Source organism: Lepidochelys kempii, chromosome 9 (genome assembly GCF_965140285.1).
Source record: "Lepidochelys kempii isolate rLepKem1 chromosome 9, rLepKem1.hap1, whole genome shotgun sequence".
Taxonomy (NCBI): domain Eukaryota; kingdom Metazoa; phylum Chordata; order Testudines; family Cheloniidae; genus Lepidochelys; species Lepidochelys kempii.
In genome coordinates, this window is record NC_136388.1 from 82,238,510 (window position 1) to 82,262,309 (window position 23,800).

The 23,800-nt window shown below is 42.5% G+C and overlaps 1 protein-coding gene across 3 annotated transcripts in view; it reads right to left on the reverse strand.

Moving 5' to 3' along the window:
* NEXMIF (neurite extension and migration factor) overlaps positions 1–23,800 on the reverse strand; it is a 231,004-nt gene that overhangs the window by 124,402 nt on the left and 82,802 nt on the right. The window contains exon 1 of one of the 3 annotated variants that reach the window (XM_073361121.2): positions 5,505–5,572. The exons of the other annotated variants lie outside the window; for them this stretch is intronic. The gene's annotated coding sequence lies outside the window, so the exon portion shown is untranslated. Of the gene's footprint in view, positions 1–5,504; positions 5,573–23,800 lie in introns of those variants that run through there. 3 annotated transcript variants of the gene reach the window in all.

Here is a 23,800-nt window from a genome sequence, read left to right on the forward strand (position 1 = left end):
ACCAACAAGGCTAAAACACCACTGCAAACACAGGATTTATAATGTCTATCCAGAGCAGAAAGGATCTTGTGAACGATTTTCAGAGATACTGAGTACATGCAGTTCCTATTAAACTTTTCCAAAAGACCTACACACAGTAAAATGCAGGATACTAAGGTCGGGTCTACACTACAGAGTTAGATGGATGTAAGGGAGCTTACGTCGACCTAACTGTGAAAGCATATGCACTACAGTGTTTCTCCCGCCGCTGTAACTCGCCTGCTACACCGACCAAATAAATCCACCTCAGTGAGAGGTGTAAGGCTTAGTTTTATGTAATTCGGGTAATGCAGAGTCTATATAGACACTGCTTTACTTGCACTGCCTGCTGACAGCCTGAGGCATGAAATTCACAAGAATGGTCAATTTCACTGCTGGTAGGTTCCCTGTTTAGAAATTGAGCCCCTGGGGCAGGGGTGGTGTTCCAGCTGAGAACCCAGGCTGTGGGCTCTGAGTGGAACTCACCGTTGAGAGCCTCACTGCCCAGTGCTAAGAGCTCCGTGGGGAGCTGGGAGCCCGGGGCTCTCAGTGCTGGGCAGCTGGACTCCTAGCACCCCACACTGTCCTCTTAAGTCAGCGGAAGCTACACTCCTGTTGAGAACACGCACCACCAGCAGAAGAAGGAGAATGTGGACGTGAAAAAGCGCAGTAATTACCTAACATAGATCAACTTAATTATGTATTGTAGACAAGGCCTTAGATTATCTCGTTTGGAAGAGCAAAGGAATGTGTCAATCTTGCCAGGATTTGAACCTGGCATTCTTGGGTCTGCATATTTCAAACCCGCTGCTTTGGACACTGAGCTATTCCCTCTAGGGATGTACAGACACATCAGTAATGATTTACAAGTATTCTCCTGTACGCACATACACACATACACAGAGGCCAGGCAAAGCACAACAACCAATAGGTAAGTCCTCATTTAGAGTGAGGAGGGAAAGTAAATTTAGGGGAAAGGCAGTGGATTTACCATAGACAACTACACAAAACGGAACATTTTCTTTGCAGTTAGAAAATATAAAAGTTTTACCTCTCATCTAATTTTTTTTAAAAGGAAATACTATAAAGAAAAAGAGTAGTTGTTCTAGGTTGCAACCCATAGTAGTTTCAGTCCAGAGTAAAATGTCACGGTGAGTTACAGCCTGCTCCAAACTTGCTGAAAATAGGCAGACCGTTAATACATCCATGCGAGGAAGCGGACCCTCGTATAATAAATAATACAGTTTCAGGAAGGCCCTTTAAGATCATAATTCCAGCAGCATGAAGCTCTCTCCACCTGCTGCGTGACACAGCATCATTTTCACCAGTTCATATTGCCTTTAATACAGACAGGAGCAAATTCCTGTCTGGTGTAAGTCCCTCTCTTAACACTAGGGATAGACTTGGCCTGATGTTTCTAAAAGTGACTGAGTAAATGTATATATTTTTCAGGAGCAATTCTGTGATAAGATGGTCAAATACCCACAAAACCACACAAATAAGGAGGAATAAGGAGACCACTCCAAATAGAGCATCTGGCTATAGAATCACAGATTCCAAGACCAGAAAGGACCATTGTGATCACTCTGGATAACACAGGGCATAGAAGTTCTCCAAAATAATTCCGAGAGTGTATTTTTTAGAAAAATATCCAACCTTTATTTTAAAATTGCCAGTGATGAAGAATCGAACATGACTGTTGGTATATTGTTCCAATAGTTAATTGCTCTCGCTGGTAAAAATGTACTCCTTTTTTTCCATCTGAATATTTCTAGCTTCAACTGCCAGCCATTGGATCCTCAGGTCTGAAACAGTTTAGCCCAAAGGCCATAGAGATACTTCTGCATTGTGTGAGCAGAAGAGAACAGTTATGGGTCAAAAAAAATTGGGATATAAATGCATTTGCTAATTCATTTCTATTCTGTATGAAAATGTAAATTGGGTGCAAAAAATAAAACAAACAGAAGAGGCCTAATTATTTATACAGGCATTTTAATCAAACAATGAATAGCACACAGCAACCTTCTACATCAATTAATAAAGCTGGCTTCTGCAAAACAAAAGAGTTACACCATGTGCCCTAATTACAAAATCCAGCCTGGAGATGCTTTCCCTCCCCCCCAGCCCCCCACCCACCCGGTACACCTGGCTTAATACCCACTGCATTCCTGAGCTGAGGGCACTGTTAGCCCCACACTCTATTTACAAATTCATTATTGCACTGCATATTTACTAATGTCTCCGACAGTAGGAGTGGTCTTAATGCAGCACTCTGAAGCGAAACAGCAGCTAATTGAATGCGGGGAAGGGGAGGGAGGGGGATTCTGCCTCTTTCTCTCTGTATGGGAGGCAGCTGCTTCCACTTAAGCTCAGCACATTTCACTAGATAGGATAAAAAACAGGAGCTATTAGATGTTTGCATTAGATTCCAGGGAGCCACCTCTATGTTTTGTACTAACAAAGCATGCTTGACAATGTATTTCTTTATATCTTACCTTGGGCTTCAGTTGATCAAACATCATTCACCAACATAACATATGTGACCAAACTGGCTAATGATGAGCTGTCACTTTTTTGACAAATCAGTGCATATGCCTTCTGAAGGCAGATATATCGAGAGAAGCCCTGATGCCTTAAACACACAAATACAATGCAGGGTTTTTATGTGAGCCTCAGAAGGACTGGTGCAGAATAGAGGGTTCAGTAGTTTCTTGAGGCAGATAAACAATGAGCTAAACAACCTATAATGTATTAAATGCTATTTTCCCCTAATCTGGTGGTGGTGGGTTTTGTTGTTTTAGCAGCAAAAGGCAACATATAGATTGTCACAGCTGTCACACAGTAACAAATACAACACGGGTTATGATAATCAGTTGCTTGCTAATATACAATGAAAAAGCCATTATGGGGGTTTCTTTATGATCCAGAAATATGCACTTTGAGCTGCAGGGGAGATGAGGGCATGCAGCACTGTGCTGGATCTCCTCTGCAGTCGGGAGCAGACTCGCTATGGAGTAACAGCTCCCTCCACAATCATAGGTCCCATTCCTTTATAAAAGAAGAATGGAGCACTGCTTCAAGCGTATACACCAGTGGCGGGCAACCTGCAGCCCATCAGGGTAAGCTGATTGCGGGCTGTGAGACATTTTGCGGACGTTGACCATCCATAGGCACGGCCCCCCGCAGCTCCCAGTGGCTGCGGTTCCCATTCCCAGCCAATAGGAGTTGCGGGAGGCAGCAGGCCACAGAGACTGTAAAAGGGGGCTAATGATGCTTATTTGTGGAAAGCACTTTGAGATCTATAGATGGAAAGTACCATTAAGTATCACGCTATATAAACACTACAAATGAAGTAAAAGTAAGATGACAAATTATGGGTCACATTCATTCACACAAATGGAGAATTTTCTTCTATAACAGGGACCAACCCTACACAGGAGGACCCTTGTATGTGGATTCTTTAGCAGAATTGGACCATTAAACAAGAGCTGAAGATTAATAAATCAAGGAGAAATAAACCCCAAACCTCAACGCCTCAAGGATGTTGCTCATTTACTAAAACCTTAACACAAATGAGTAGTTCTGGTTTAGGAGAGTTGTTGCATGCTTTAGGAGTCTGCATATGAATAATTTTATATCCTGACACCCACAGTACATTACCTACAAACATACTCACTCTCTTTCTCTCTAGGTACTATGGCGGTAAGTAGTGACAAGAAAGAACAAAAATATTTAGCTCTCAGCTTCCAAAAATCATCCTTATTTTTTCTGGATGTTTTCATCCCTAAGCCAAACTCTGAGGTTAAAAGGAGCATGATGTGCTCTTAACACTTTTAAAAATGTGGTCAGCAACTTTGTAAGTTGAAGCTGCAAAGCTTCTTGGCTTAATCTTGCTTGCAAGTGGGTCCGGATATAAACAGTCATAGGAATTACATTTTAGTACTCAAATAAACCGTATGTAATCAGGTATTGTTCAAGACCATTTAGTCAGTTGTATGATTAAAAAAAAAAAAAGAACTTATTAATGCCGGTCTGATTTTCCTGGAGAGGAAATGAAGAAAGCCCTCCAAATTTTCAGAACTGATGTTTAAACCAAACAAAGAAAATATTCAAAAATGTACCTGCCAGTTTATGTTGCATTATAAACTGTGCTTCAAAGAGAAATCAGAAATTACCAACATGAATCATGTTTTGGTTTTGATTGTGTGTAGGTGCTTTAATGCCCTAAATGTGAGATGCCAAAGTTTAAACAATTACACTTTTCATCAATGGCTTAAAAAAAACCCACCAACAAAGCACCAAAAGAATATTTGATAAAAACTGGAGGACAGAAAACCTTGCCTTCTCCCTATATCTTGACAGTGGAATTCCAAGAGCTAATGGAAAACAATAAAATCCAATGAGCTGCTTACTTCCAACTCCAAAAGATGGGGTGTGTGATACAGATTTCTGTAGTGCACCCAGCTCTCCCCTGACAGTAGTTTTTCTTGACACTAATGTTCCAGAGAAGTAACCCAGTTAAGCACTATTAAATAATACATAATAGATATTTTTAAAAGGCTAGCAGGTTCCTTGTACCACCCATCACAGTCCTTACTGTACCACCCATCATGGATACTTTCATTGAAGTGGTTGAAAGCAGAGATAAAACACATTCCCTTCTGGTCTAAAAGAGCACAACAGCTCAATTGGAACTAAAGGAGAATCTCTATTTGCTGTAGGAATATTAGGCTTTTACGGTCCCTTACTGCACACTGCGAAGCAGGTCTGATCCCCTCCAATTTCTCCTCCTCTTCTATATCTTGCTAAAAAGTTCTTACTAATTATTTAATAATATACTTTAAGAATACCAATAACAATTATCTAATAAAAATCATTTTGACTTGTAATTCTTTGGCTATTTAGGAGGATATCAGATAATTACAAATGAAATCTACCTTTGAACAGTAGACCATAAATGGGTGTGTTGCAAGCAGTGAAATAACACAGAGAATAAATGTATTCCATCACCAAATATCCTGGAGGATCTTTCCGCTAAATGCTTCAATTTCAGATGTACATGTTTAAAATCTCCTTCTGGGTTACGCTGCACATTTTACAGGTAAGAGAGACTAACTGCTAACCTGAAATGTGATTCAGAGGAGAGAGATGCTACAAACAGGGTTGCTTTTTCAGTTACCAGCATGACTTCTCTTCTTTGTGATTTAGAGATACTTAAAAACAAGTAGGTTAATGAAGCAACAATACACTGACTGTGGAGTGCTGATTAACACAAACTTCAGGAGCGTCATGAGGCTATTCAGCACAAAGGCAACATCCAAACGATTTGATTGGGATTATAAAATTGGCCTTAAAAAGTAACAATCATGTTTGTTTATTTAATATTCCACATAAAATAATTCCTAGGGATAACTATGTGTCACCATTCAGGATACGTTTTAAAACATACTTATTAATCTATATAATATACTTTTTATTCCTTTTACCTTATTGAGTTAGATTTTTGGCATTTCCCCTCCCTCTGTTTCCTCCAAAAAGCTTGGTTAGCAGTTCAGTTAAAGAGAGGCTTGGTCTAATGATTGGATCACATGATTGGAGCATCAAGATTTTCATAGTTCTAAACCTGCTTCTGACGCTTCACCGCTCTGCCTCAGTTTCCTTATCTGTAAAGCAGGGATAATAAAAAGTACCTAACCCCTCAGTGCACATCATTCAAACCTTCTAAGAAAACATACATAACAGCAAACTAACTAAGCCATTTGAGGTTACTACGGGCATCAATCAGACAGGGATGTCTTGTGTCACCCATGATCTTTATACTAGTAATGAGAAAGACCACAGAACAACCAAGGGGCACACAATGGACTAACACAAAAGTCATAGGACCTTGACTTTGCAGATGACATCAACTTGCTATCCCATACCCATAGAGACATTCAGCCCAAAACAAAGGACCTCCAGGCCTATGCACAATTAGTAAGACTGAAAATCAACACAAAGAAAACTAAAACCATGAGAACAAACACAACAAAAAACACCAACAACACTTTCTGGGTCTGACACAGAAGAGGTCTGATATTTCAAATATCCTGGCAGCACTGTAACTACAACAGGTGGAACAGATGAAGACATTAATGCCAGAATAGTGAAAACCAAACATGTCTTTGTAACTCTAAAGCCAGTCTGGAGAAACAGAAATTTTGCCCTTCAGACTAAACTTTGAATATTTGACACCACTGTAATAGTCAGTCGTACTGTATGGCACTGAAATTGGAGACTTATTAAGACCTTACTATCTAAACTCCGTTTTCATAAGCAGCTGCCTTAGAAAAATCCTCAGTATCAGATGGCCAGAATAAAAACTCAAATGAAGAATTCTGGAAGAGGACAAAATAGAAACTGATAGGACAGGAAATTATGGAACAAAAATGGAGATGGCTAACGCATACATGGAGGAAAGACCCAAATAACATGAGACAGATGTTGGACTGGACCCCCCTAGGCCAAGAGGCAATGAGGCAGACCAAGTATAACATGGAAATTCACAGCAAAAATGAATTGAAAGCTATCAAAATGACACTGAAAGAAGCTAAGACTGCAACAGAAGACCAGCAAAGATGGAAGGCAGTGGTGAAGGCCCTTCGTTTCACATGGAATAAAGATGCATAAGAGAGAGAGAGAACCCCACAGAGGAGTTGTGAGGATTAATCACGACAATGTTTGTAAAGTGCTTTGAATGTGAAAATATAAAGTGCTAAGCATTAATATAGTTCCATTTTCATTTAGAAAACACAACAAGGAACCATTTGTTACTCAACAGAAAGGGAATTAAGCAGACAATAGGGCCCTACACCTGAGAGAAAAAAAATGCTAGTTAGAAATGGAAGTGTGTACATGACCTTCCTCAGCACTGATCTCCCACAGCTCTGCACATCAGCCTGCTAATTTCTCAGAATATTTGCTGAGGCCTGCGGCTCAGTCAGGCCTAGCACAGGACTGAAATATTAAGCTGTCATTTTGTCTGTGATTGTGATTGAATCACAACTTGAAAAGACTTTGTGAACTACATCAGCAATGGTAGAGCCCAAAACAACCCAGTGTGTTTTAAACTAATTTCTTTTAATGTATTTATTTGTATTAATTTAAAATTGTATCTAATTGTATGCCTGCTGTGTGTGTACGTGCATGTGTGTACAGAATTTAGACACTGTTCATTTCTACCGTCTCATTTGAACACCTGAAGCGGTGCCTACCCATATGAAACCTCCTGTTGCCCCGCCATTTAATCTACAAGAAACTAAAATCTGTTAGTGAAAGCATATGGCTCACTTTTGGGTTAGCATATTTAAAATAGGTATTAGATTTATAAAAATGTGTTTCATGATAATGAAATGCTTGTAGGGCCTTGTATGTATTAATCTCACTTATAACATCTGTACCCCGTGCTATACATATAGTTATGTTAAGGCTTTGTCTACTCAACGCAGCTCTTAGTGACACGGCTGCACCGCTACAGCCGTGCCGCTAAAAGGTACGCAGTGTAGCCGCTGTTTGTCAGCAGGAGAGAGCTCTCCTGCCGACAAAAAACGTCCACCCCCAACAAGTGGCGGTATCCTTGTCGGCGGGAGAGCTCTCCTGCCGACAAAGCGCTGTTCACACCGGTGCTTTTCCTCGGGAAAACTTTTGTCTTTTGGGGTGTGTTCTTTTTAATACCTCTGAACAACAAAAATGTTGTCGTTCACTTGCCAGTGTAAACAAAGCTAAGTGTTTTCTTTGCAAACCTCTGTAACTGTGTAGCTCACCAAACAGGAAAGCAGCATTAATTAATGTAAAGGCAGGCTTCCTACAGAATGTGGTAGGTCCTGCACACAAGAAGGCCTATTGAAACCAAATGAGCCATTATGAAAGATCAAAGAACAGGGACTTTGTTAATTGCTCCTCCTCACACACCCCTGAAGAGCAGACATGCATGAGGACTCCCCTCATCAACTTGAACTCTGGGGGAAGGAATAAAAATCACTGTCGGAAAAAAGAAAGGTTTCAGAGTAACAGCCGTGTTAGTCTGTATTCGCAAAAAGAAAAGGAGGACTTGTGGCACCTTAGAGACTAACCAGTTTATTTGAGCATGAGCTTTCGTGAGCTACAGCTCACTTCATCGGATGCATACCGTGGAAACTGCAGCAGACATTATATACACAGATCATGAAACAATACCTCCTCCCACCCCACTGTCCTGCTGGTAATAGCTTATCTAAAGTGATCATCAAGTTGGGCCATTTCCAGCACAAATCCAGGTTTTCTCACCCTCCACCCCCCCCCCCACACACACACACAAACTCACTCTCCTGCTGGTAACAGCCCATCCAAAGTGACAACTCTCTTCACAATGTGCATGATAATCAAGGTGGGCCATTTCCAGCACAAATCCAGGTTTTCTCACCCCCTCCACCCCCAAACACACACAAACTCACTCTCCTGCTGGTAATAGCTCATCCAAAGTGACCACTCTCCCTACAGTGGGAGGAGGTATTGTTTCATGATCTTTGTGTGTATATAATGTCTGCTGCAGTTTCCACGGTATGCATCCGATGAAGTGAGCTGTAGCTCACGAAAGCTCATGCTCAAATAAATTGGTTAGTCTCTAAGGTGCCACAAGTACTCCTTTTCTTTTTTAGAAAAAAGAAACTGGACCTCTATGCTCCTTGGACTTTGGGAGGGCAAGATTTCTAAGGGTATGTCTATACTAGCAAGTTTCTGCTAGCCACAAGTTATACCACTTTTATTAAAACGCTGGAATTAAACCGCTGTTGCGTGTCCACACTGTGCTTCTTGTGACTCTGGAGCGCATCCACATGAGCAGCTCTGGCAATGGCGAAGACAGCAGTGTCCTGTGGTAGCTATCCCACTGTGCGCCTGGCCACAGGGTGCTTTGGGAAGGGTTTGCAATGCCTCATGGGGCAGGCACAGCCTCACATGATACAAGTTTCCCAATCCCATTATTCCAGGGACTTCCTACTACATTGCCAGCCGCTTTTCAACTGAAGTGGGCAGGGGAGAGTGAGTGTGTGTGTGTGTGTGTGTATGGAGGGGGGAGAGAGACAGTGTGTTTTGGGAGACAGAGAGGGTGTCAGCATGCTGTCTTGTAAATTCAGACAGCAGCAGGAAGCAACCAGTCCTGAGGCAGGGGGAAGGGGAAACTCCGACATCAGCCCCTGCCTCCCTCCCTGGGCTCTCTGCACAGCAGTCGCTCTCTCTCACACACACACACACCTGCCTCTGTGTTCAACAGCACAAGCATTTCACATTAATGGTTTGCTTTGGAGCAGATCAGCACAGCATGCAAGGGCTGCCAGAAAGGGTGCTTTGAAAGGGGAGGGGCGCATGTCTCCAGGGCAGCTGAGTTCTAAACAGTGAGCAGAGCGGTCACTTGAGGCATTATGGGACAGCTCCGAAGGCCAATTACTGCGCAGAAAGCAATTGAGTGTCTACCCTGGCAATAGAGCGCTGGAGCCTCTGTGCAAATAGCCTTACGACTCTCGTCAAGGTGGGTTTTCTGCAGCGCTGCAACTGAGGAGTTTCTGAGCACGAAGTGGCGTGGCAGTGTGTACACACGCCTGCAGTTTGATCACAAAAAGCTGCTTTACTGCGCAGAAACTTGCCAGTGTAGACAAGCCCTAGGCAAAGCTAGGGATCCCCAGCTACTTGTCCTACCTAAAGGACCTACAGAGTTTGATTATTATAGAAGCTTCTACCATCCTTTGGGACCTAAGTTTGTAACTCATTTTTGTATCTCTTCCTACTTTAAGCTTGTAAATAATGCTCTTATTTATTTTGAGGGTTAATAAATCTTTAGTTAGTTGATTACAGGATTGGCTACCAGTGTTGTCTTTGCTACAGGATCTAAGATGCAACAGACTTGGGGTAAGTCACTGGTCCTTTGGAACTGGCAGTAACCTGAATATTGTTGTGATTTTTGGTGTAAGGGACAACCTATCACAAAGGCAAGCTCACCTGGGTGGCAAGATAGACTGGAGTACTCAAGGGGACTGTCTGTGACTCCATGTTAAGGCTATTATAGTACTTGAGGAGTTCACACTTGACACTTGATTGGTGAAATCAAAGTATAGAACTCACAACTAGTTTGGAGTTTGTTCCCTGCTTCTTAACAGTCAGTCCTGAGGTTGCTCCTGAGCCACTGCAGACAGCTTGACAACCTTCCCTAATGCAAACACACAGCAACATGTATATTTAAAAAACCCCTCAAACCCCGACCCAAAGAGGACACTTAACTATATACGTCTCCTCCTGGAGAGAGGATGAGAGAACACATGACAGGCACTGGTGAGACCTCATCTGGACTACTGTGTGCAATTCTGGTCTCCCATGTTTAAGAAAAATGAATTGAAATTGTAACAGGTACAGAGAAGTGCTACTAGAATGACTCAAGGAAGGAAAACCTTATAAGAGGATACTCAAAGAGCTTGGATTGTTTAGCCCAACCAAACGAAGGCTGAGGGGAGATATAACTGCTCTCTAGAAATACACTGGAGGAATAAATACCAGGGAGGGAAAGGAGTTATTTAAGTTAAGCACCAATGTTGACACAAGAATAAATGGATGTAAACTGGCTATCAACAAGTTTAGGCTTGAAATTAGATGAAGGTTACTAACTATCAGAGGAGTGAAGTTCTGGAACAGCCTTCCAAGGGAAGCAGTGGGGGCCAAAATCCTAACTGGCTTCAAGACTGAGCTAGATAAGTTTATGGAGGGGCTGGGATGATGAGACTGCTTACAATGGTATATAGCCGATCTGCAACTGCCAATAACAAATATCCGCAATGGACAGAGATGGGGCACTAGATGGGGAGGGTGCTGAGTTACTACAGAGAATTCTTTCCCAGGTGTCTGGCTGGAGGGTCTTGCTGAAATGCTCAGAGTCGACCTGACTGGCATATTTGGGGTTAGGAAGGAATTTTCCCCTACGTCAGATTGGCAGAGACCCTGCGGGGGTGGGCTTTGCCCCCCTCTGCAGCATGGGATACGAGTCACTTATAGATTTAAACTAGCATAAATGGTGGATTCTCTGTAATTTGAAGTCTTTAAACCATGATTTGAGGACTTCAATAACTCATCCAGAGTTCATGGGTCTATTACAGTAGTGGGTGAGCAAGGTTCCATGGCCTGTAATGTGTAGGAGGTCAGACCAAATGATCATGATGGTCCCTTCTGACCTTAAAATCTATGAGACAGATGTGTAGTCACATTGCTTAGTGCACTACTGGAAGGTGCTCAGATATACTATGCTGATAAGCATGGGGGGCGGATATTGTAGGCTTTGCCTCCCCAAACAGCCTACCATGGCCCCACCCCTCGCCCAGCCTGCCTCCTGCAGTGACTCGGGGCCACTGGGGTGGCTGGTGCTGGGCTGTGCTGCCTGGCTGGCAGTGGCTGGCCGAGCACTGGGACTGGGGGCCATCCAGAGTCCCAGGGCTGTGGGCATGGCGACCGCGCTGCCTGGCCGCCTGAGCCCCAGGGCTGGCAGCGCGCCAACCGTGCTGCCCGGCAGTCCAAAGCTGGGGGTGTGGCAATGGCACTGCCTGGAGGCCTGGAAATCTGGGGCTGGGGGTGCTGTAGCCGTACCACCCAGGGGCTGTGGGTGCTAAGGCTGCGGAGCACCAGGGCTGGGGCCTCGCCTTCCCACCTCCAGCCATCCGGCACTGGGACTCACAGTGGGGGTGCTTTGGGCGCCTGCAGGGGAGGGAAAGGTAGAAGTGGAGTGCGGGGGCAGAAGAGGAGGTGCAGGGCCTTGGGCACAAGGGGAGAGGCTGGGGGTTAGCCTCCCTGGGCGACTGGGTCACCGGCCGCAAGGGGAGAAAGTAAGATAAAAGACTTACCAGTTCGGGGGCCCAGATCCGGGCCCCTGGAAGGGGCAGAGCCTCGGGCGGAATGGGTGGGGTTGGTGGAGGGGGTCAGCCTCCCCCAGCCAGCCCTTCCATGCTGCCCAGTCCCGCCACCCAGGGCCCCAGCGGCGATTTAAAGGGCCTGGGGCTCCAGCCACTGCTGCCGCAGCAGCAGCCAAGAGCCCCAGGCCCTTTTCAATTGCCGGGCCCCACGACAGCTGCCCCTTTTGCACCCCCCATCAAAAGGCAGTGCTTTAATGTTGGCTGTGTATGGGCCGGTACTGGCCACTTCTTACCACTACACCGTACAGGCCCACTTTCACTTCTGCCAGCCACCCATCCTGATAAGCACAGTAAAAGATCCAATATAGAAAGAAACACATGGCAAGGTGCATCCTCTATTGACTTCATATATGACACTGAACATTAGATACCAAATAATGGGTTAGTGCTTGTCCTACTATTGCCACAATTGGCTCCTTTGTTGGCAGGCTCAGCAGAGGACTGAACAAGCCATGGAGACTGAACTCCTCTCTCACTCCCAAGAGTGGGTCCCTCCAAGTCAGGACTGAACCATATTGATGGAATGGGAGGAAGCTTATTCCTCTGTGGGCCCTGCTGTGCTTGGTTTATGAACAGAGGGCTTTGTCTTCTTCCTGGCTGCCAGACTGGTACCTTTTGCCAGCACTGATTTCACCAAAAAATAATTTTAAAAGTTAAGTAGAATGTGATAGGTACTGAGCACACTGAATTCATTACTATGAAGCTCAGGCTGGTTAAGAAGCAAAAAAGAGAAAGGCTACACAATTTGGCTTTGGCTCCCAGCCTCCCCACAGTCTGGAGATGTCCCATCAGAGGTTTTGTTTCAGGCTCATCCTTAGTCAATAAAGAAGCACATGAGGAGGGAGGTATCACTCTGCAAAGGAGAGATGCCATGTGTTCTTCTCCACCTAACCTTTTCAGCTTTTTCATGCTTTATACTATAATCCACCAAATTTACAATAGTGAAAAACCTTTCCCCTCCCCCAACTTTTAATGGGTATGCATTGGGGGTGGAGAAGAATGGGGAAAAGCCACAAATAAATATAAAGAAAAGGTAAAAATGTGAAAGGGGAGATTTATAAGATCAAATATTTTCTCAGCTCTTGCTTTATTATTATTGCTATCACAAACAATAGATCAGCACAATGTTATTATCAAAGGTACCAGCTCATTTATAGTGACTAACCAGGACAAATAGGGACAACAGTTTTAATGAAGCAAGGATGCCTGCAACTTCAACTGAATTCTCAGAAAGAACACAAAGAATGCAGCTGTAGCAGAAAGAGTAAACTATGATCATAATGACAGAGTCAGTTGCTTTATCATGACTGCTACACAGAATCTAATGAAACATGCTCTTGAGGGTAGCTGACATCAAGGTCTCTCTTCCCAGCATTGAGTTTCACTGCATTTCCTTGCATCTCACTTGCTGCTTACATGCAGTGCTCTTTCTTATAATCCCACCCTTCCCCAGTCCCACCAAGCTATGAATCAGATTTTCACCAACCATACAAAAAAAAAAAATCAATAATGAACCAACTTATCAGGGTTCACAGACAACTGTGAACTGTGAGCATGTGGAGGATAAATGGGCCATAGGTCAAGGTCACACCACACATGTCTATTAGTAAGAGGTGTCTACATATTGCTGTCTATTGTATTATCAGAAAAGCTGAGTGCTTTGTTAAAGGCAGTGAATAACACTTAACAGGATAGAAGGAAGACTTGAAACACGCAGCCTCTCCTATTCCCTATATAATGCTACATATTTAGGGGAAGTAGTGGCAAAGGTTATCTTAAAAGTTTGCTTCTGAATGTGTGCTGATGAACATGAAAAGTAAGCAGCTGCTGGATGACCCACTGTAATCTGCTTGGGATATCACATCCCCGTTTCTGAACAGGGCTTTGGAATAGTCAAAGAAGAGGCTGCCACCAGAGACTACATTATAGGTTTTAAGCCCAATACTGTGCATACTAATCAGGGTGATGTGAATACGTGCGATCAATAAAGCTTGTCATTATGACCTGCCTTGATTTAAAGAGTTCCAATAACCTTGGACTCAACTACAGTGTAATAGTATTTGCAGTTACTGGGGAGGAATGATGGTCTAGCATTTGTATACTATACTCAACAATATGGTATTTGAATGCCTGGTCTTGTGCCCAACATATAAGACAAGGAGTCAAGGGGACTTCGGTTCTATTTATGACTCTGCCACTGATTTCCTGTGCGACTTTGGGAAAGCTGCTCAGGTAATTTTCTACCTACCCTCTATCTGCACACTCACACAGATGTGACCCACCCTTTTCAGGTAAAACACTTATGTCAATTCCTTCAGCTTTGCAGATACAAATCGTTACGCCTGTGCTCACAGAGACACTAAACTTTTAAAAAATTAAAATGTTTATACACACAAAGGGTTGGTATATGTATGTGAGGACACAATTGGGGCTGAAAATGTCCCTTTCAGCCCCTCTGCATCTTAGTTTCCCTATCTATAAAATGGGTACTAATACTTCCCTGCCCTAAAGGGGGGTTGAGAAGCTAAATTCATTACTGTCAGTAAAGCAATTTTAATTTCAGTTACAAATTCTAAAGTCAGACTTGTTACCATAGAGCCACTGAGAGTGCCACTGAGATGGGTAGACCCAGGCAGACTGTCTATAACTCTGGAGAAAAACACAGTTAGGGGACTGGTGAGAGAAAGAACAATCTTGAACAACAGGTTCACAGCCTTGCCAAGCCACATTGGCAGATGAGAACTGAGGTTCCAAACAAGCCCTTCATATGCTGGTTGGACATAGTAGTGACCAAGGCTTATACACATGTATTTACAATATGGCTGATATAAGGGGGACAGGCATAACTTAGATGGACCCACTGTGTTGTATAAATGTGTGCTTCCTACAATGAGATCTTCTCAAGTGAAAGTTATAATTGTGTACATATTGTAAATGACAGCGGTACATACTTGCAATACAAATGTAAAATATCTTAGGAGGCCAGTGCTAAAACACAACAAAGTACTCTGATTGCCTCTCACTTAAGTACCTACCGGTCCTGATTACAGCTAGGGGACTTGTCATCTTATTAGGGGGTTCAGCAGGATCATTGGTATTATCCTTACTGGATTTTTCATAGTCAGTATCATACAATTTCACCATACAAGTGACAAATCACATTTTAACACCTTTCTAAGTACACACTTTCCTCCCTCCCTGCAAACGTTTTCTGACCCCTCAGGAACTTTTGTTGAGAAATGGAATGCATTTAGCCCCTCAACAAAGCTTCATGAAAGAACACATTTAATCAGCACAGCCTTGATTTATATGTCTGCTTCTAACAAGGCCCAATTTCCGATGCTGAAATTCTGATTTGCCATCACAACCTTTAGACCTACAGCCAAAGAATGTCATTTTTAATGCCGGTCATTTGGCAAACCACAAAGAGAGCTCACAAATCCAATGAAGGAGATAAAAAAAACACAACAACTCAGGCCTGCTGCATAGCAATGGGAAAAAACACATAGTAAATCACCCATTTGACCACTGAGCAAGTGCCAGCATTCACTGGGAACCTGGCTAGAGGCGACACTTTTTCAAATTATTCACAAAGCGTTGCTTCAATTTGCTTTTTAACCAAACAGAGCTTTGACGTCAGCGCTTGCTGGCAAAATATTCACTGAGAATATCTGAGTACCTGGAGTGTTGCAGCTGCACACATATCTGGAGAGATTTAAATTCAGTGGAACACTGAGGATTCAAACTTTGACTGGGAGAGCCATTGTGAATGACTGAATTATATGAATTAGCTACTAAGAGAACAAGCCCTGGATTTATTTAAAAATAAAAAAGCAAGTATGCCACACCAGAGCATTGACTAAGAATCGTGCATGACCAATTATTTTTCTTACTCCATCTCCTCTGACCCTCTTGTTTCATCTGCCTGTTACATCCTGTCATTTATACAGCAAGCTCTTTGGAGCAGGGACTGTGATTTACTGTCTGCTTATACAGCACCTAGCATAAGAACATAAGAATGCCCATGTCATAAACATACAGCTAAGGGTAGCATAAAATCCCTCCTTTACCTGTAAATGGTTAATCAGTTCCATTAACCTAGTTGGCACCTGACCAGAAGGACCAATGGGGTAAGAAGATACTTTCAAATCGGGGTGGGGGTTGTTTGGGTTTTTGTGGTTCTCTCCGGAAACAAAGAGAGAGACCAAGCAAGTAATCCAGCTCCTACTGAATGATACATCTAAAATTACAGAAATAGTAAGTAATAGCAAGGAAATGTGTTAGAGTATCTTTTGTTTTAGCTTGTGAATTTTCCCTATGCTAAGAGGAAGGTTTATTCCTGTTTTTTTTGCAACTTTAAAGTTTTGCCGAGAGGGGAATCCTCTGTGTTTTAAATCTTATTACCCTGTAAAATTATCTTCCATCCTGATTTTACAGAGGTGTTTCTTTTACTTTTTTTTCTTTATAATAAAAGTTCTGTTTTTAAGAATTTGATTGGGGTTTTTAGTGTCCTAAAAACCCAAGGGTCTGGTCTGTGCTCACCTTGTTTATTCTCAAGCCTCCCCAGGAAAGGGGGTGAAGGGGCTTGGGGGGATATTTTGGGGAAACAGGAACTCCAAGTGGTCCTTGTCCTAAATCTTTGTCTAACTCACTTGGTGGTGGCAGCAATACCGTTCCAAGGACAAGGAACAATTTGTGCCTTGGGAAAGTTTTTAACCTACGCTGGTAGAAATAAGCTTAGGGGGTCTTTCATTCAGGTCCCCACATCTGTACCTTAGAGTTCAGAGTGGGGAGGGAACCCTGAGAGCCCATATTGGGTCAGACCAAATGTCCATCAAGTCCAGCATCCCTTCTTCCGACAGTGGCCAAGGCCAGGTGCTTCAGAGGGAATGAACAGAACAGGTAATCATCAATCATCACCGATTCCCAGCTTCTGGCAAACATAAGCTAGGGGTATCATCCTGGCTAATAGCCATTGACGGACCTATCCTCCAGGAATTTATTTAGTTCTTTTTGAACCCTGTTATAATCTTGGCCTTCACAACATCCTCTGGCAAGGAGTTCCACAGGTTGATGGTGTGTTGTGTGAAGAAATACTTCCTTCTGTTTGTTTTAAACCTGCTGCCTATTAAATATGCCTATTAAATATGCTGCGAGCATAACTGGGTCCAACCTGGTTGCTAATACAATTTAAACGTTAAAAACCAATAATTTACCCTGATCATTGTTTAATGATGCAAGCATTATTATTTGAGGTTGGTGCTTCCTTAGTGGCTGGGCAGGTTCTTCTGAGCCCACTTGGAGTTAGCTCCTTCTGATTAGGGACAATGCAGGAGAAGAAAAGCATGGAGAGCTATGTTTCAATTAGAGGAGGAAACACTGTGCTAAGCAAATGTACGTAAAAAGTATCTACATGCTGCAATGATCGGCTCTTTAGAACTGTTTATAATAATAATAGTTTCATTTTAATAATTTATGCTAAAATTTCATGATATGCCAGCAAATGCACTGCAGTTTGGTTAACAAACCAATGACCAGTTAGAAACAGCATGGCTCTCATTATGCTACGTGTCATGGCCCTACAGTTCAAAGTTACATCTGGGCTAGAACTCAGATTCTCCCATTCTACATGTCTGAGCTAAAGGAGTCTCTCTCGGTGGTAAAGTCTCTGTGGCACACAATTGAGAAGTTCTGATTCCATCTGCTAGGGGGCAGTGATGCACATACCTGCAAACTAGCTCATTATATACCTCTATCTATATATCATATTTGAATAATATGAGAGCTCATTTCTACCTCTTTTACTAAATATTTGTTGAGATGTAGGAAGGCACCATCCGTTTTTCTGCAAATAAAGTGTTGGGGGTGGGAAAGTTAGCAAGGTTCGACTAACAGTCTGTTCCAATTATTGGAGATCTGATTTATTTTTTAAGACATTCATACCAGTCTTCGGGGTGGGATCTGTGTTTTATTCTTTTGAACGTGCAAAGTACAAGATATTTTTTAAGTCATGCCCATGCTTTTGCAATGTATTTCTCTCTTCTGCCCCCATGCTTGGAAGACATCTCCTTCATTTCATCCCAAATTATAATTATATAAATGTAGGAGGTATGAGGAGGAGAGGAAGCCAAAGTAGCCATATTATACAGTCATACACATACTAAAACAAGTATAAATTAGAGCTGTCCTTATTCTGCCATAACCACAACAGTTTACATTTCTATAGCACCAAGTCTAAGCATTATTTCCCCCATTTTCACTAGGGTAAACTGAGACAACAAGTGATTAAGTGATCTGCCCAAGACACACAATGAGAATGTGGCAAAGCCATGGTAACTCAATCCTATGCCTTGACCTCAAACCTTTCCTCTCCTTCTTTCCTTCTCTAAGAGAGTTCTATTTTTCATCCACTGTACTGTAGTTTCTGCCTGGACATGGCTTTTTTTCCCTCAATTCCCCCATGGCTCGCTTGAAGGTAGACATGGGAGAAGGGGTTGTTTACAAATAAGCTGTAAAACCAACATAAAGGAGCAAGAGAAGACCATGTGATACTGTGCATGGGTGGCAAGGCGCTGCTGCACCAGTGACCCCTACTATTTACACTGGTTAAGCTCTTCTTCCATCTTTAATGTGATGGGACATAAGGCATAGAGCAGGTTGCATCTGACTGCTGGGCAGACAGTCTTGCTACACCTCTGATGCGGGCTCTTTCATTCACATAGATCTCTGTCATACGCAAATGGTCTTCAATGTCGGAGGGGAATGGAACCGTTCACAAAAGGAAATCTGTGGACTTCTTTGAAAATTTAGGCTTAGAGCCACCAATGTTCCACCAACCTTTGCATAAAGACTATCTTGGTGGTAGTTCTCCATCTATGACCAAATGCAGGCAAAGGCCCGCTGTGTACTTCCAGTTACAAATTATGAGGTGAAAGAGAAGCACTCAGCCTAATTCTTTCCTTTCTTCCCCCCTTACGCCCCAAAATTTACTGTGCATCAAGAAAAAATATATTAACGTGCGGAGAAAGCACCAACCAGTCACAGCGCTAAGACACATAGAGACTTATGTTTTGAACTGAAATTTCCTTTGCACCAAATGTGTATGTTTTACAGATTTCTACCATAACATGACTTTCATCCCTTCCTCCTCACAGCTCTTACTTGTCTCGTGGTGTGAGATTGAAGTAGACAAGTGTGAAAGATCATATAGGGCTCAACATCATTAGGCTCATTTTGAAAGCATAAGAGCTGACAGGTCTGAGGAGCAACTTCCTGTTTCCCTCTGGGGCCCAGATTTGGGGGCAGGGAGGGTTGGGGAGAGGAAGAAAGATCAAAATTTCAGGCTTGACAAAGCTCTGGCTGGGATAATTTAGTTGGGATTGGTCCTGCTCTGGGCAGGGGGTTGGACTAGATGACCTCCAGCGGTCCCTTCCAACTCTGATATTCTATGATTCTATGATCTTTCAGAAAATAAAACCAGAGGAATGGTTTGGGGTTTTTTCTGCAGACTTGGAGCAGTTGTAAGGATAGCAGGCTACAGAATTACAAAGGATTAAATAACTATTAAACCCTCAAGTTAACTACTGTGCTGGATGAAATATTAACACATTCACACTTGAAAGTTGCAAAAGGGTCAGAACTATCCCCCATTTAAAATGTATCCTTGTTACACAATATCTGATTTCAAGGCAGAATGTATCCTGCAGACACGCAAAAGAAAATAGCTGAGTAGGTGTCATAACACAAACATCCATTTATTTCCTGCCAAAGAAGATCAATGTCCTCTCTCCACAAAATAATGCTCCCTGCAAAGTGTTCAAGTTCAGCTTATATACAGCAGAACAGGTCACAAAATCAAACAGCACCATAGCACACAAACAGTGTTTCTTTTGTAAAATTGGCTCAGTTGCATATCTCAGGACAATTGTATTTAATTCATATCTCCTATATTTGTACAAAAGAAAGAAAGAAAGAAAATCCCCAATTCAAACTAACACAAATCCCACCTCCAGGTGAAAGCCTAACAAATGGACCTTGCACCATACCCTAAAGGTCAACAAACCTGATCTGGTAGTCAATTCCAAAGTCAAGGGCCCCCCAATGAGAACGCCTTGCTCCTAGCACCCAGATGATTAACCTAGTGACTGTTATCTTGAGCAGCCTTGCTAATCTCATCTGCCACAGTGGCTCAGGGAGGGAATGGTGGTGTTTTAGGGCCAGGATGCAAACTTCAGCTCAAAGTCAACACCTTGAACTGCACCCAGAAATGAAAAGTAAGCTGTTGAAGAACAAGTCTAATTTTTATTCCCTGCAGCTAACACCATCAAACAAGCAGGCAGCTACATTCTCTACCAGCAGCTTCGAACTGGCCATACAGAATTGCCCTACGTGGAACATACAGCAATTAGAGCAGCAAGGCCCGAACCCAAAAGGAAAGGTCACCAATGGCTAATCAGTGAGGAGATTTATATACACACAGAACATGAAAAAATGGGTGTTCTGTGTGTATATAAATCTCCTCACTGTATTTTCCAATGAATGCATCCAATGAAGTGAGCTGTAGCTCACGAAAGCTTATGTTCAAATAAATTGGTTAGTCTCTAAGGTGCCACAAGTACTCCTTTTCTTTTTCCTTAACTACAGTTCTGTAGTGCACAGATGGTTGGTTAGTTAATGTTTGCTAAGTCCTTTGAAGTGGAAAAGTTCTGTATATAAAACCTACCAAGCTATTTAAAAATCTGTCAGTCGTCGGCCCTTCCTGCACCCCAATGTCATTTTAAGAAGTCTCGACTATCAAGGTAAAATCCTGACAGGAAACAACCCTGCTATTAGGGCGCTTGCCAGAAAACTCAACCATTAATAGATCTGTGTAGCAAAGGAAGCCTCTGCAGAAACTGTTTCATGTGTCTCACTACATGTCAGGCTCTCTCTCTTTTTCCTTTTATCTTCAGATTTAGATAATTCTCATTAAAAGCAAGGTGGTCGTTTTGGCAAAATTACCATAACGTCTCTTGATGGACTTTTAAGTTATCTCCTGTTTGTTGTACAGTGCTTTGAATTGTGTGTTTTGCCAAGAAATGAAACATTGTTTATTCTTGTATTAGGAAGACAAAGTGTTTCCCACTTAAAGATTTAGTCTCTCTTTAAATGTGCAATGTAACAGAAGCTGAGTGGCACAAGTGAAAGGAAGAGACTCCTAACTGCAATTGAATTTCAATTTCATTGATTAGTAGTATCACCGGTGTAAAGAGATTTAATGTCCAGGCTAGTGTAAATTGGATTCAAATTGCTATCTCTGTGTAAAAAGGGGTCTCACATAAAGGATTAAATGAAGGCCAAGGTTTCACAATGAGCCCACTGGCTCATACACAATCAGCTTTGTGTATTCATTAGAAAAGGGAGCTAATCACCCCAGTTTGTGCTGGTTTCAGAGCTGCAAACAAAAAAGACTCTGACCTCCCACTGAGAGTCAAAGACAAAATATCCCTTTTTCTCACATTTACAACTACCACACATTTTGTGTCCCCAAAATTTAATGATCTGACTGAACCACAATAAGAATTACTGCAAGGAACGGGAGTTCAGCTACCTACCATTTCACAACTTGATGCAGTTTAATGAAGAGAGAGAAAAAAATCAGAAAGGTAGGCTAGGAAAATTAAACATCTGTCCAGGAAAGTGTCTTGAACAGTGACCTAGTTTTGTCACAGTGAGTGGCTTGTTTGTAAATGTACTGCAAGCCTGTACAACACAACAATCATAGAATTCCAAAGCAGTCTCACTGGTAATCAAAGAGACCTTCTCCATTTTAAAAGGCAAGTATAAACATATTTACACACTTGCTGGCACACCACACAAAATCAAAGAGTTCACTGAAAGTCACATATAGCACGAAAAACATAGGGTTCAATGCTTCCCTCTGCTTTTTGCTGGTGGAGGAGAGATAAATCTGGTGGAACCACATGGTGGAGGCACAGAGAGGGAGAGCAGTAGCTACACTGCATGCTCCCCTCTCGGCCTGAGCCTACAGGAGCTATTCTGCAGCCATACTGCTGTAGTCGGGGCTCTGCAAGTTGGAAGGAGGCATGCTGCAGATGGACCGTGGAGCCAGGTGAGCAGCCTCTGTACACAGCATGTTCCACTTCTAACCTGTCAGGCTCTGAGCAGAAATCTATCCAGGAGTTAAATGGCATCCCACTGATCTTGGGCTGATGTACAACATTTTTTATAGTCTTTTCATTTTGAGGTTGCAAGTGCTATAAAAATGTTTATGCTGTATCCACCGCTGAAAGGTAGCCACCTCTAGGATAGAAGATGGCAACTGTTCAGCAGAGCACAGTAACTGTATGACAGATTAGGGCAGGAACTGAGTACCAGAATAGGCCTGGATTTCTCAAACCACATCTATAGACCACATCCTAAAACATCCTATGGACCTCCCTTCCCATTCACAGTCTTGTAATAACCCTGTGGCATCACTCACATGAACCGAACTATGAGGAAAGCTTTTATGTATTTTCAGGGTGATAAGTGTTTTCTCTGTTTTGGAAAAAAGTCCATCATGCTGTCTCCTTTTGCTCCTCATTTCATCTCCCCCTCCCATCTGTTTTGTTTCTCTCCACTGTGAGTGAGGAGGAGAGCCAGCACCATGTGACAAGTCAGCATCCTGCACACACCTGTGCCACATGCAACTGAAATCGCAGGGGACATTTAAGTCAGAAAAAAGGATTCAAGCACATTAGAATGGAGACAGCACAGTGTGAGCCAAGATCCCGCTCAGTAACTTATGAAAAATGCCATAGAGTCTTTAATGACCATAAAGTGGTCCCATGACCTCTGTTTTACATCTCTCTCAAAACATGGCACCTCCAATGTTAGCATTAGTATCTTACAGTGTCCGAAAGCGTCTGAGAGACCTTTCAGCACAAGTGACACACATAGTCATTGCACCAAAGAGCTTACAATCTAATTTCAGTTTGGACCCTGTTTAACTTGCAAAATCTAATGAGATCAGTACAGCAAGGTACGGCTAAAAGTAATTTGCCTCTCTTCCTCTCTTGCACTAGTTTTTTCACTTTGTGTTTGTACAGTGGCTAGCAAAATGGGGTCCAGATCCTGGTATGGGCCTCTACCTGTAACCTTAAAACAAATAGTAAACAATAATACTGTGATACTGGCAATCATTTCTAGTAGCACAAGTAAAAGGAGGAGCATTACCCTGTGTCAGAGATAGTCGCATAAAACTTTCTACCAAGAGAAATTAATCAAACAGGAGCATCACAGTGATTATACTGTTGACCCCATATAAACTCCATTCATTTAACTTACTTTAACTTTTAGGTAAATTTAAAAAAATAAATATAATTAATGTAAGATGGAATCTCTTCAATGTGCAAACTCTGTGTTGAGTTATTCTTCTGCTTGAGTACAATGCAGTCGGTCATATACTCCGCCAATGCAGGTAGCAGCAGACTAAAGAAAAATAAAGGCCCAACCGCTAACAACTGGCCCTCACCCTACTATGAAAAAATAAGGCTCAAAGACCCTAGACAATCCCAGAAGATGGGACAGACTAATACAATCTGCTTACAATGCATTATCGCCATTTTATGAGACCTATATCGGCTGAACAGCAAAGGGAAACAAAAATCAAACAATTCACCCCTTTCCTTTCCAAACTCCAGGGCTACAATTTGGACGTTTCAGAACTCTACAGTATCAATACACAAAAAACTCTGTTGTGAGACAGTCAAGACTGCTCAACACATAACATACTTGGCACAAAAAGCACAAATACAAGAAAATGAAAAATTAGGCTA